The sequence below is a fragment of the Schistocerca nitens genome, chromosome 5 (assembly GCF_023898315.1).
Source record: "Schistocerca nitens isolate TAMUIC-IGC-003100 chromosome 5, iqSchNite1.1, whole genome shotgun sequence".
Lineage (NCBI taxonomy): Eukaryota > Metazoa > Arthropoda > Insecta > Orthoptera > Acrididae > Schistocerca > Schistocerca nitens.
The window spans coordinates 157,523,505-157,534,679 of NC_064618.1; positions in this window are offsets into that span (position 1 = coordinate 157,523,505).

Here is an 11,175-nt window from a genome sequence, read left to right on the forward strand (position 1 = left end):
TGCCCCAGGCTGTGTTTCAGCCATGTTTCCGAAATATCCTTTCTTGCAGGTGTACTAGTTCTACAATGTTCGCAGAAGAGATTCTTTGAAGTTTGGAAGGTAGGAGACGAGGTACTGGCAGATTTGAAGCTGTGAGGACGGGTCGTGAGTCGTGCTTAGATACCTCAGATGGTACAGCACTTCCCCGCGAAAGACAAAGTTCCCGAGTTCGCGTCTCTGTCCGGCACACAGTTTTAATCTGCCAGGAAGTTTCAAATCAGGGCACACTCCGCTGCAGAGCGAAAACATCATTCCAGTGCCACGTCTGTTCGCCTGTAGACATCTCCGCAGCCATCTTTCACCACTGTCATCTGTTGCCCATGGTACACCACACTTGCCTCGGGGCTTACGTTGGATAGTGCTATTATACACTGCATAGCATACTTTAAACGTGGCAGTACTCGAACAGCTCACACACTTCGTTTCGGAAATGCTTCCCCCCTTTCCTGAAAGCCAATGATCACGCCCTTCCGAAAGTCAAATAAATCATTCCGTTTGTACATCAAGACAACTTGACTATATTCCGGAACCCACAACCCACTTTATATGCCTCCTATCCTATGAGAGTGCTTCTTGCACGCTTTCGTCGAACATAGGCGTATTAATACAGTATCTCCTGCAGAGCCTGCGACACTAAAAAGCCACAACCTGTGTGATTCTTAGCAGGATGAGTGTACACAATGCAATGGAATGTGGGCTGGTTTGAATGCTCCTCGCAGATAAAACTGTGCGTTGGACCGCGACCCGGACCCTAGCGTTCCGCACGGAGTTGTTCCCCAAATTGAGCTGAGCAAAGACGATTCATGACCCGCTGTTACAGCTTTACTTCTCCAGAACCTCTTCTCTTACAAGTTTTCCCACAGACTTTACAGAGGCGTGACTCGAACATGAGAGGTAATGGAATAAATACTAGCAGAAATAGAGTTGCGAAAGCAGGCAGAGAGTTGTACATCTCAATCGGCCGAACACGTGCCTGCGGAAAGCAGAAGAAATTATTGGCAGGAGTTCAAATCTGTCTCCTACAAGTGCTGTGGTAATAATAAAATTTGTCGACAATAGGATTTTACAGGGTGTAGGGGTACCTTAATACATTGACGGCAAAAAAGTCGCAATACCAAGAAGGCGTTGTTCCCCGTAAATGAAAGTTGGTAGGCGTATTTACACATCTATAAAATGATGTCTATCCAGATTTCTCACCAGTAGCATAAGAGCTAGTAGTGCCACAATGAGGATACAAATCAGGTTTGCTTTAAATAAACTGTATTACGATCGTGAGCATTAGTTATCTTTCAGATCTGACATGTTCAGTTGATGCTAGTGAAGAATGCCTTTAAGGCGACAAAGACGCCATTATAGAAACCTCATTGACTTTGACGGGGGAGTGTAATAGGGCTATGAGAAGCCGGATGTTCTTTCTCCGATCTTGCAGAGGGACTTAGCAGGACTGTAGCCACAGTACATGCCTGCTGGCAGCGGCGGAGGTTGTACGGCAGCAAGAAGACCGGGCTCCGGAAGACCACTTGGCACAACTGTTCTGCGTGTGGTTCTGGCGCATCGTACTGCATCTGCAGCAGCAATTTGAGCAACATTTGGCATCTCAGTGTGTTAACGAACCGTTACAAATCTGTTACTTCTAGAACAGTTCCGAGCCAGACGCACTGCTGTGAGAATTCCACTGATCCCTAACCACTGTCACTTGCGACTTCAGTGGCGTCAAAGAAGAGCTCTCTGGAGGACAGAGTAGAGATCTGTTGTATTTTGATGAAGGCTGATTCATCCTCAGTGGTAATGATGGCCTTGTGTTGGTTATACAGAGGCAGTTGAGGGCCTGCAAACAACCTGCCTGCGTGCTAGACAGACCGGACCTACACCTGGAGTTATCGTCTTGGGTTGCGATTCCGTATGACAGCTGGAGGACTCTCTGTTATTCCACGCAGTCTGGCTACAAAATTTTACCCGAATCTGGTGATTGTACCTGTTGTGCTGTCATTCAAGAACAGCATTCTATGGAGAGTTTTCCAACAGGATAACGCTCGCTCACATACCGCTGTTGTAACCCAACAGTACAGTGTGTCTACTGTTGCCGTGGCCTCCTCGGACAATCGAACATATATGGGACGTCACCGCACAATAATACCAGCGTCATCCACCACCAGCATTAACCGTTCCTATATTGAGTGCCAATTGCAACAGGCATGGAACTCCATCCCATAAACTGACATTCACCATCTATACACCGCAATGGATACAGATATGCACGATTGATTTCAGTAGTCTGGCGGTTACACTGGTTATTAATGTTCACTATTGTGCACAGTGTTTTGTGGTCATGCAATGTTAATCACATATATATGCTAGGTAGACAAATGTGTTCCAAAAATGTCATTGTTCTACAATAATTATTATTTGGGACTAAACCTTTTTTTCTGGCAGTTTATGTAGCCACTTCATTGTGCCAGTTTTCCTTTCTCTGCTCTTAACAGTCCCCCAAAAACAAATCATGTAATTTACTGGCTGATATTTTCTGCGTGGTTGTAACTGCACAGCTGACTGAACTTCGCTTGTCAGTATAGACTACCCTTTTACGTCCATGCATATTCTTCCCAGTAGAAAATAAGTTTTAATGAATTCCTTTTTCTACATAAATTTTGAGGAACTAACCAACCAGTAATCGTATTAGCTTTAATAGCTATAAATATTAGTCTCCAAACAAGTACTGGTGTAATGTTCAATAAATCGTCCACAGTCATCAATATACCTGCATTTATACCCTACATACCCTATATGTTGCAAGAATTTTGTGCTGTTTAATGCGCCTGAAGAACTTTGAAGAATTTGGATGTCTAGTTCGCCGGCTGTCAACAGTTTCTTTTTCGGGAAGGGCCGCGTAACCCGGCCGGCCCCTGGGGGAAGGGCCTAAGTGGCCGCCGGGCCCGGCTGCGGCGGAAACGAGCCGGAATAAGCGGCGCTCATCCGCTTTGCGAGGCGCGGGCGGCGCCGCTTTGAAGCCGCTCCACCTGTTATTAGCTTCCGCCGGCCGACGCCGAGGGGCGCAAGGTAGCGGGCTCCCCCCGGACTGGACAGCGACAGCGCTTCCCTCAAAGGTTAAACGTCTTCCCGGAAGCCTCCCGGGAGAAGCGCCGGCCGATGGCAGTCCATCCGCGGCCTAAGACTCCGTATCCGCTGATCGGCTTACACTGCGTCTCCCACCACTTGTTATGACCCGTAAGAGAATCTTTTGACGGAAGACATACTCCCCGCGTTTACAAGTAGTCCACGCCAGCTATTTTGAACCGTTAACTGAAAGGAGACTTGGATCGATAAGAAAACAGGATATACTTTGACTGCCGTACCATGTGATCTTTAAGGGGAGGTTCTGGACGGCACCGATGAAAAAAAGGACTTTTTTACGTAATCTGCTTCCCAGAAGTACTAAAAAAAAATGTGGTTAGACGGCGTCTCGAAGACTTGTGTGTTGCAATACAAATTAGTCGAAGATATCATTCTCAAGAAAGAAATTGAAACTTTGCGCCATTTCCGAATTAAATAACATTGAAATTACCAGTCAGGCCATTTTTCGTACACAACTCAAGCTGCCGGCCTGAGACGATGTCGTCAAATGTGTTCTTCGATTGGTTTCCTAAAACCGAGAGAGAGAGAGGCTGAGGAATCCCGCGCACTATAATCTACGGTATGAGAACTCAGACTAATTGTATTTGCTGGGCTTGAATTTGCGCATCCAGCATTCTGATTGGCTATATTAAATGATAATTAACTTGAAAACGGTGCAAAATACCGAATTTTACTCTTAAAAACTATTTCTCAGCACAGGCTACCAATGCAATACCCGTACAAGCATTTCAGAGTATACATATGGAAACTGAAGCGACGAATAAAAATTTGTACGAAGGCCGGAATTCGATCTCATGTCTACTGCTCTCTTGGTAGATGTGTCAACCACTACAACACTCAGGCACAGTAGCTTTGCGCAACTGCTCGAATTACTCTAGCACGCCTACCCCCCGACCCAAACTACCATTAATGCCTCAATCCAGTTGGCAATACCCCAAGTGCTATACAGCTTTGCAGAGGCTCTGCAACAATATTGGAGTAGCACCTCAGCATCGAACGAAATGGGAGATACCGCCTGAAACCCAGTCATAGATGCTGTAATCAAATGAAAACTATATGGTACCAGAGACCTTTTCCAGTTTCAAAAATGGCTCCGAGCACTATGGGACTTAACATCTGAGGTCATAAGTCTCCTTGAACTGAGAACTACTTAAACCTAACTAACCTAACGACATCACACACATCTATGCCCGAAGCAGGTTTCCAACCTGATACCGTAGCAATCGCACGGTTCCAGACTGAAGCGCCTAGAAGCGCTCGGCCACACCGGCCGGCTTCTCCAGTTTCAGATATCTGCGATGTATACATGCCGATTGAAGCGACGAATGTAAATACCAATTCAGCTGAGGCGTGAATACGAATATGGGCTGAGCAGGGGGGCGTGATCCAGTAGATCTCGCAGTTGTGGGAAGACATTGTGCCTGGGTGGCATAATGTTTAGCGCATCTACCTAGTGAGAAGGAGACACAGGTTTGAATCCCAGCTTTAGTACAAATTTTCATTCGTTTCTGTCTGCATATGTGCATCATACATATCCGAGACCTCAAAGTCTTTCTGGAAGCATATAGTTTCATTTGATTGTAGCACATGTGCCTTGGTTTTATTGAGGATTCCAGTTTTCGTTCGATGACGAGGTGCTACTCCTGCACAGTTGGAGAGCTTCTGCAATGTTTTTGGAGTTCAGGCGGAAGCGTGAATGTGAATTGGGATTGAGGATGGATGTATGCTAGGGTAGTCCGTGGTGCAGCTGAGCAAACCCGTTGTGCCTAGGTGGCGTACTGGTTAGCGCATATGCCTAATGAGTGTGACACCCCTTGTCGATTCCCGGCATTGATAAAAATTTTCATTCTTCGCCTCAGCCAGACTATATACGTCACATTTGTTTGAGACCTTAGAAGGTGTCTGGATCCTCACTTGCTTTTAAAACTGGCTTTGACCACCAAGTAAATTACGCTGCAAAATAATATGTTTGACTGCGAAAGTATTTTAAAAGCTACAACGTGTTCAATGGAAGTGTGGTCCGACCGAATTATAGGCAGCTGTAGGTGCTCGAAGGATAGCTTTAAAAACAGATTCGACCAGTAAAACTATGCAGAAAAGATTTATTTAAAAGATTTATTTATTTAGTTAATCGTATGGTTAGTGCCCCCATTCGGGCAGACCGTTCGCCAAGTGCCGGTCTTTCAATCTGACACCACTTCGGCGACCTGCAGACGATGAGGATGATGATGAGGACAGCCCCACACCCAGTCCCCGAGCGGAGAAAATTCCCCGACCCAGCCGGGAATCGAACCCCGGGTCCAGAGTATTGACAATCCGTCACGCTGACCATTCAGCTACAGGGGAAGAACGCTTAAAAGATGCAACGATGCTAGAACGCAAAACGACAACGAGATCGTCAACGCATGCCTTTCCAAACATAACGAAATATCTCCACTGTGAGGAAGAAACTGTCGAAACGGCAGCGTAAATAGCTGCGGATGTATTTAGTGAAGTTTCTTCATCTATTATGAAGACCATAAACGTGATATAAATCGTCTTAAAGACGAACAGCAAAAAAAAAAAAAAATTTGATGCGTTATTTGATAGGAACACATGCCAACACGGAGTAAGAAAGGTCTCAGTTTATTAAAAGAGCCAGGATGGAAAAAAAACAAATAGTCCACCAAATTCAGGTACAGATAAAGCCACATGAACAGGAAGGATGCCACTGTGGTCCCGCGATCGCAGCTTGACGGTATGGTGTGGAACAACGTCTCTTTTGTTACTCCAGTCCTTAAACGCGTTTTTCAGCGGGCGACACGCTGTAAAGCCTCCACAGATTAAACATTTCTTTTGATTTTCCTTAATTAAAGAATAATGTAGCTTAGGTGGCATTATCGAGTGTTTCCTTTGTATTCGAATTTTCTCATATATTTTTTTCAACACTCGAACTTCGAAATTATGCCATGAAACTGACATGTTCTTCAAATAGCTGCCATTTTTTGAAATATTTTTCAAAACCTCATCGTGATTACCTCCCCGCTCCATCCCCATTTTAATTTAAGAATTTTCTATTTTTATGGGTTTCAGAAATAGGCACGAGTCTGTACAACGCTTCACATGAACCAGGATAGGCCATGAGGTCATAGGTGTAGTGTCAGCTATTTTTAAAAATAATTACATTAGGTGTAAGAATGTAATCAGGAAGGACTTGAGGTTGAAGTTAAGTGACATCTTAACCTTGCATGTGAAATAATGCTATCATGAGATATGTATGATTACAAAGTATCAATTTTTAATTGTCATTCTGTGCACAGAGAGTCAGGGAAGTTATTTGAACTTAATTTGAGACTAGTTCATGCCCTTCGCTCTATTGGTAAAGGTGCAACTGCAGGACAAACTATGTGAGGTCTTATGAATGTACCAAGTTTCAAATAAAATTTAGTATTTCCAATAAAACATTATCGTCTTCAGTGGAAGATATTGACATGAAACTATGCAGGAAGCAGTTGAAGAAGTTGTTAGCATCAAGGACAGTGTCAAAAAAAGAGACCTTCCTGTAAGCTTAGACAGTTTCTCGTAAAATAGACGGCATCACAGTGTCAAGAAAAGAGACCTTACTGTAAGCTTAGACAGTTTCTCATAAAAGAGATGGCTTCAGTCACTCAACGGTGTGGTAACAGCCACTAGTGGAGACACTGCAAAGGTGATTTATGTTGTAATTTAATCAAAATATTGCAGATGCCTTGATAGAATAAAAAATAAACTTTCTCAAAGCTGTCGAGCTAATTGTAGTGGAAGCAATGTTGGTATGGACGTAGAAAGGGTAAAGAAAAATTTCTAAAGGTCTTTCTCATCGAATAACGCTAGATATGTCAATTTTCTACCTTATGGTGACTGCAAAAGTTTCAAAACAAGTCAAAAATGGAAACCCAACGGTAATGAAATCCAAGGGAAAAAAGTTGAAAGGTACCGGTCAGATTCAGAAGAGAATGGAGTCAAGACAGAGGTAGTTCGAAACAAAATTATAAAGAAAGTAACTAGCTGATGGAAAGCCTACTCGAGGTAGGAAAAGGCTGACAGATGATGGCATACACAGATTACAGAGATATTATGGACTCTATATAAGAATGAATACAGAATGTGTAGGTGATATGAGAAAGACAGTTTGGGCAGTATTTTCTCACACGATGTCGACGGACTCAAAATCAGAACACAGTTTACATCCACCTGGTCCATCGTCATGGAGAGATACAATAAATTAAAAAATACAGAAGAAATCTATACAAACACTGTTTACCAGCAGCAGTTATGGAAAATTAAGACTATATTTAGGAAATTATCAAATGGCACCTTACTGGAAGACTATCTACATGGAAAAACACACAATTCCAGTGAAAGTGGGAATAATGTAATTTGGAGTTGCGTTTCCAAAAAGGTTTTGGCTGAAATAAGTACCCGACATTTTGGAGTCTGTGAAGTAGTAGCTGTTTACAATAAAGGAAATAAGATTAAGTGAGAAGCTCTGAAGAGGCTAGGACTAAAAACAGAATGATTCACAATTCAGTCAACAGCTGTGTTGGACGCTGAAAGAATACGACATGCTGAAAGGGCACACACATGAGAGAAAATATGGAGAAAGGAGGAGTTGCCATTTATGTCAAAAGTTATCATTGTGCAAAAAGTATACAAACAAAAAAGTTTTGTGTAGAGAAACATATAGAAGCATGTGCCTGTGAGCTTAAATTAAATAAAGGCACATTTATAATTGTAACTGTATATAGGTCCCCATCAGGAAATTTTCATCTATTTCTGAAAAATTTGGACTCCTTGTTGTGCTATCTGTCAGACAGGGGGAAGCAAATTATTATTTGTGGGGACTTCAATGTAGATTCTCTGAAAGAGGGTAATAGGAAAAATGACCTTGAAGTAATACTCAGTTCTTTCAATTTGAAAGGATAGCAGCTCACTGATAGATAACTTCTTTATAGACCAAGATAAGTTTAACCAGATAAATGCTCAGCCTGTTGAGAATGGTCTTTCTGATCATGGTGCACAGCTAGTTACAATATATGACATAGCTCCATTCAGCAATACTAAACAGTCCTCCAAAGTAGTACGTCCAGTCAACGATTTAACAATTGCAAATTTCAGGGAAAGCCTACAGCAGTTAGACTGGGATGAGGTATACCGTGAACCTGATGCCAATTTAAAATATAATTTATTTCATGACATTCTTGTAAATGCATTTGAAAACTGCTTCCCCAAGAAAATAGTTAAATATACTCGTAAGAAACCTTGTAACAAACCATGGCTTACTAAGGGTATAAAAATATCTTGTAACCAGAAAAGGGAAATGTATCTGACAGCAAGAAAGAGTAGTGACCCAGAAACTATCAAAAATTATAAAAACTACTGTGTTATATTCAGAAAAGTTATTAAAAAACCCAGGAGTATGTGTATCATGTCTGAAATCAGCAACTCTGATAATAAAATTAAAACAATTTGGAATATTATTAAAATAGAAACAGGTCAAACAAGAGCAGAGGAAGACAGTATTACCATCAAATTGAATGAAAACTTTACGAACAAAAAGTCAGAAGTAGAGAATATTTTTAATAATCATTTTCTAAATATTGTGGATATAGTAGGATCCAGGTGTTCATTAGAAGACGCTAGGCTGTTAATGTAAGAGGCCATACCTATGCAATTTGATACAATTGAAATCTCACCCACTTCTCCCTCTGAAATTAGGAAAATAATAAACTTGCTTAAAAGCAAAAACTCACATGGAATTGATGGCATTTCCAGCAAAATACTAAAAGCTTGTTCTCAACAGATAAGTAAGATTCTCAGCCACCTGTGTAATAGCTCTCTGGAACAGGGCATTTTCCCTGATAGACTGAAATATGCTATTGTTATACCTTTGCATAAAAAGGGGGATAGATCTGATGTCAACAATTACCGTCCAATCTCCCTTCTAACAGCTTTATCCAAAATTTTTGAGAAAGTAATATATTCAAGAGTAGCTTCACATATCTAAAAATGAAGTACTAACAAAATGTCACTTTGGTTTCCAGAAAGGTTTTTCAACAGAAAATGCCATATATGCTTTCACCAGTCAAATTTTGAATGATCTGAATAACCGAACACCACCCATTGGGATTTTTTGTGATCTCTCAAAGGCTTTTGATTGTGTAAATCATGAAATGCTGCTAGACAAGCTCAAGTATTGTGGCATGAGTGGGACCGTGCACAAATGGTTTAATTCGTACCTAACTGGAAGAGTGCAGAAAGTTGAAATAAGTAGTTCTCGTAACATGCAAAGATCAGCACATTCCTCAAACTGGGGAACTATCAAGAATGGGGTTCCACAAGGGTCAGTCTTGGGTCCTTTGTTGTTCTTATTATATATTAATGACTTGCCATTCTATATTCATGAAGAGGCAAAGTTAGTTCTCTTTGCTGATGATACAAGTATAGTAATCACACCTGACAAACAAGAATTAACTGATTAAATTGTCAATACTGTCTTTCAGATAATTACTAATTGGTTCCTTGTAAACGGACCCTCACTGAATTTTGATAAGTCACAGTACATACAGTTCCGTACAGTGAATGGTATGACGCCATTAATAAATATAGACCTTAATCAGAAGCATATAGCTAAGGTAGAATAATGCAAATTTTTAGGTGTGTCCATTGATGAGAGATTAAATTGGAAGAAACACATTGATGATCTGCTGAAACGTTTGAGTTCAGCTACTTATGCAATAAGGGTCATTGCAAATTTTGGTGATAAACATCTTAGTAAATTAGCTTACTACGCCTATTTTCACTCATTGCTTTCATATGGCATCATATTTTGGGGTAATTCATCACTGAGGAATAAAGTATTTATTGCACAAAAGCGTGTAATCAGAATAATAGCTGGAGTCCACCCAAGATCATCCTGCAGACATTTATTTAAGGATCTAGGGATATTCACAGTAGCTTCTCAGTATATATACTCTTATGAAATTTGTTATTAACAACCAAACCCAATTCAAAAGTAATAGCAGTTTGCATAACTACAATACTAGGAGAAAGGATGATCTTCACTATTCAAGATTAAATCTAACTTTGGCACAGAAAGGGGTGAATTATACTGGCACTAAAGTCTTTGGTCACTTACCAAATAGTATCAAAAGTCTGACAGATAACCAACAAGTATTTAAGAAGAAATTAAAAGAATTTCTGAATGACAACTCCTTCTACTCCATAGAGGAATTTTTAGATATAAATTAAGAAGAAAAAAAATATTAAAAAAATAAAAAATAAAATAAAGAAAAACAAAAAAACACAATAAAATAAAGTTGTTATATTAACTTAAGTATGTTGTTAAATTAACCTAATTATGTCATGTATTGGAAAATTCGACTCGTTCCACATCGTTACGAAATATCGTATTCATGATCCATGGAACTAGTATTAATCTAATCTAATCTAATCTAATCTACACAACGCTTAGAGAACAAACTTCAACAGAAATATAGTGTAACTATTAGATGAGATTCAAGACCCTGACTATCCATTCTATGCAGCTTGGATGTTCTAAACAGGTATCAGATTTTAAAGCTTCTTTTCTAAAATTAAAATTTTTTAAATTATAAGTACCATTTTCTGTAAAACTATAACAGATATCGGGCTCAAACTTTCACAGGCTGTTGTAATATGTAGGTTTATTATTTTAAAATGCTTCTGTTGAATTTCGTGTTACAGAAAAAAATTTTATCAGATATTCAATGTGATATTTTTTGTTAAAAATTAGTATTGAGTTAAAAATATATTAATTTTTCATATTACAGTCAATTGCTCCCAAAACTTTTCTAAACACGAAATAACAGCTGCTTAACAATGCGTAAAAATTTTATCATAATATCTTAAGTAGTTTCCAAGAAAAATGTATCTAAAGCTTGAGGCTTTAGCAAAGAAAACATTACCACGTTACCATGTTACCAAAGGACAATGAATTGTAATTGT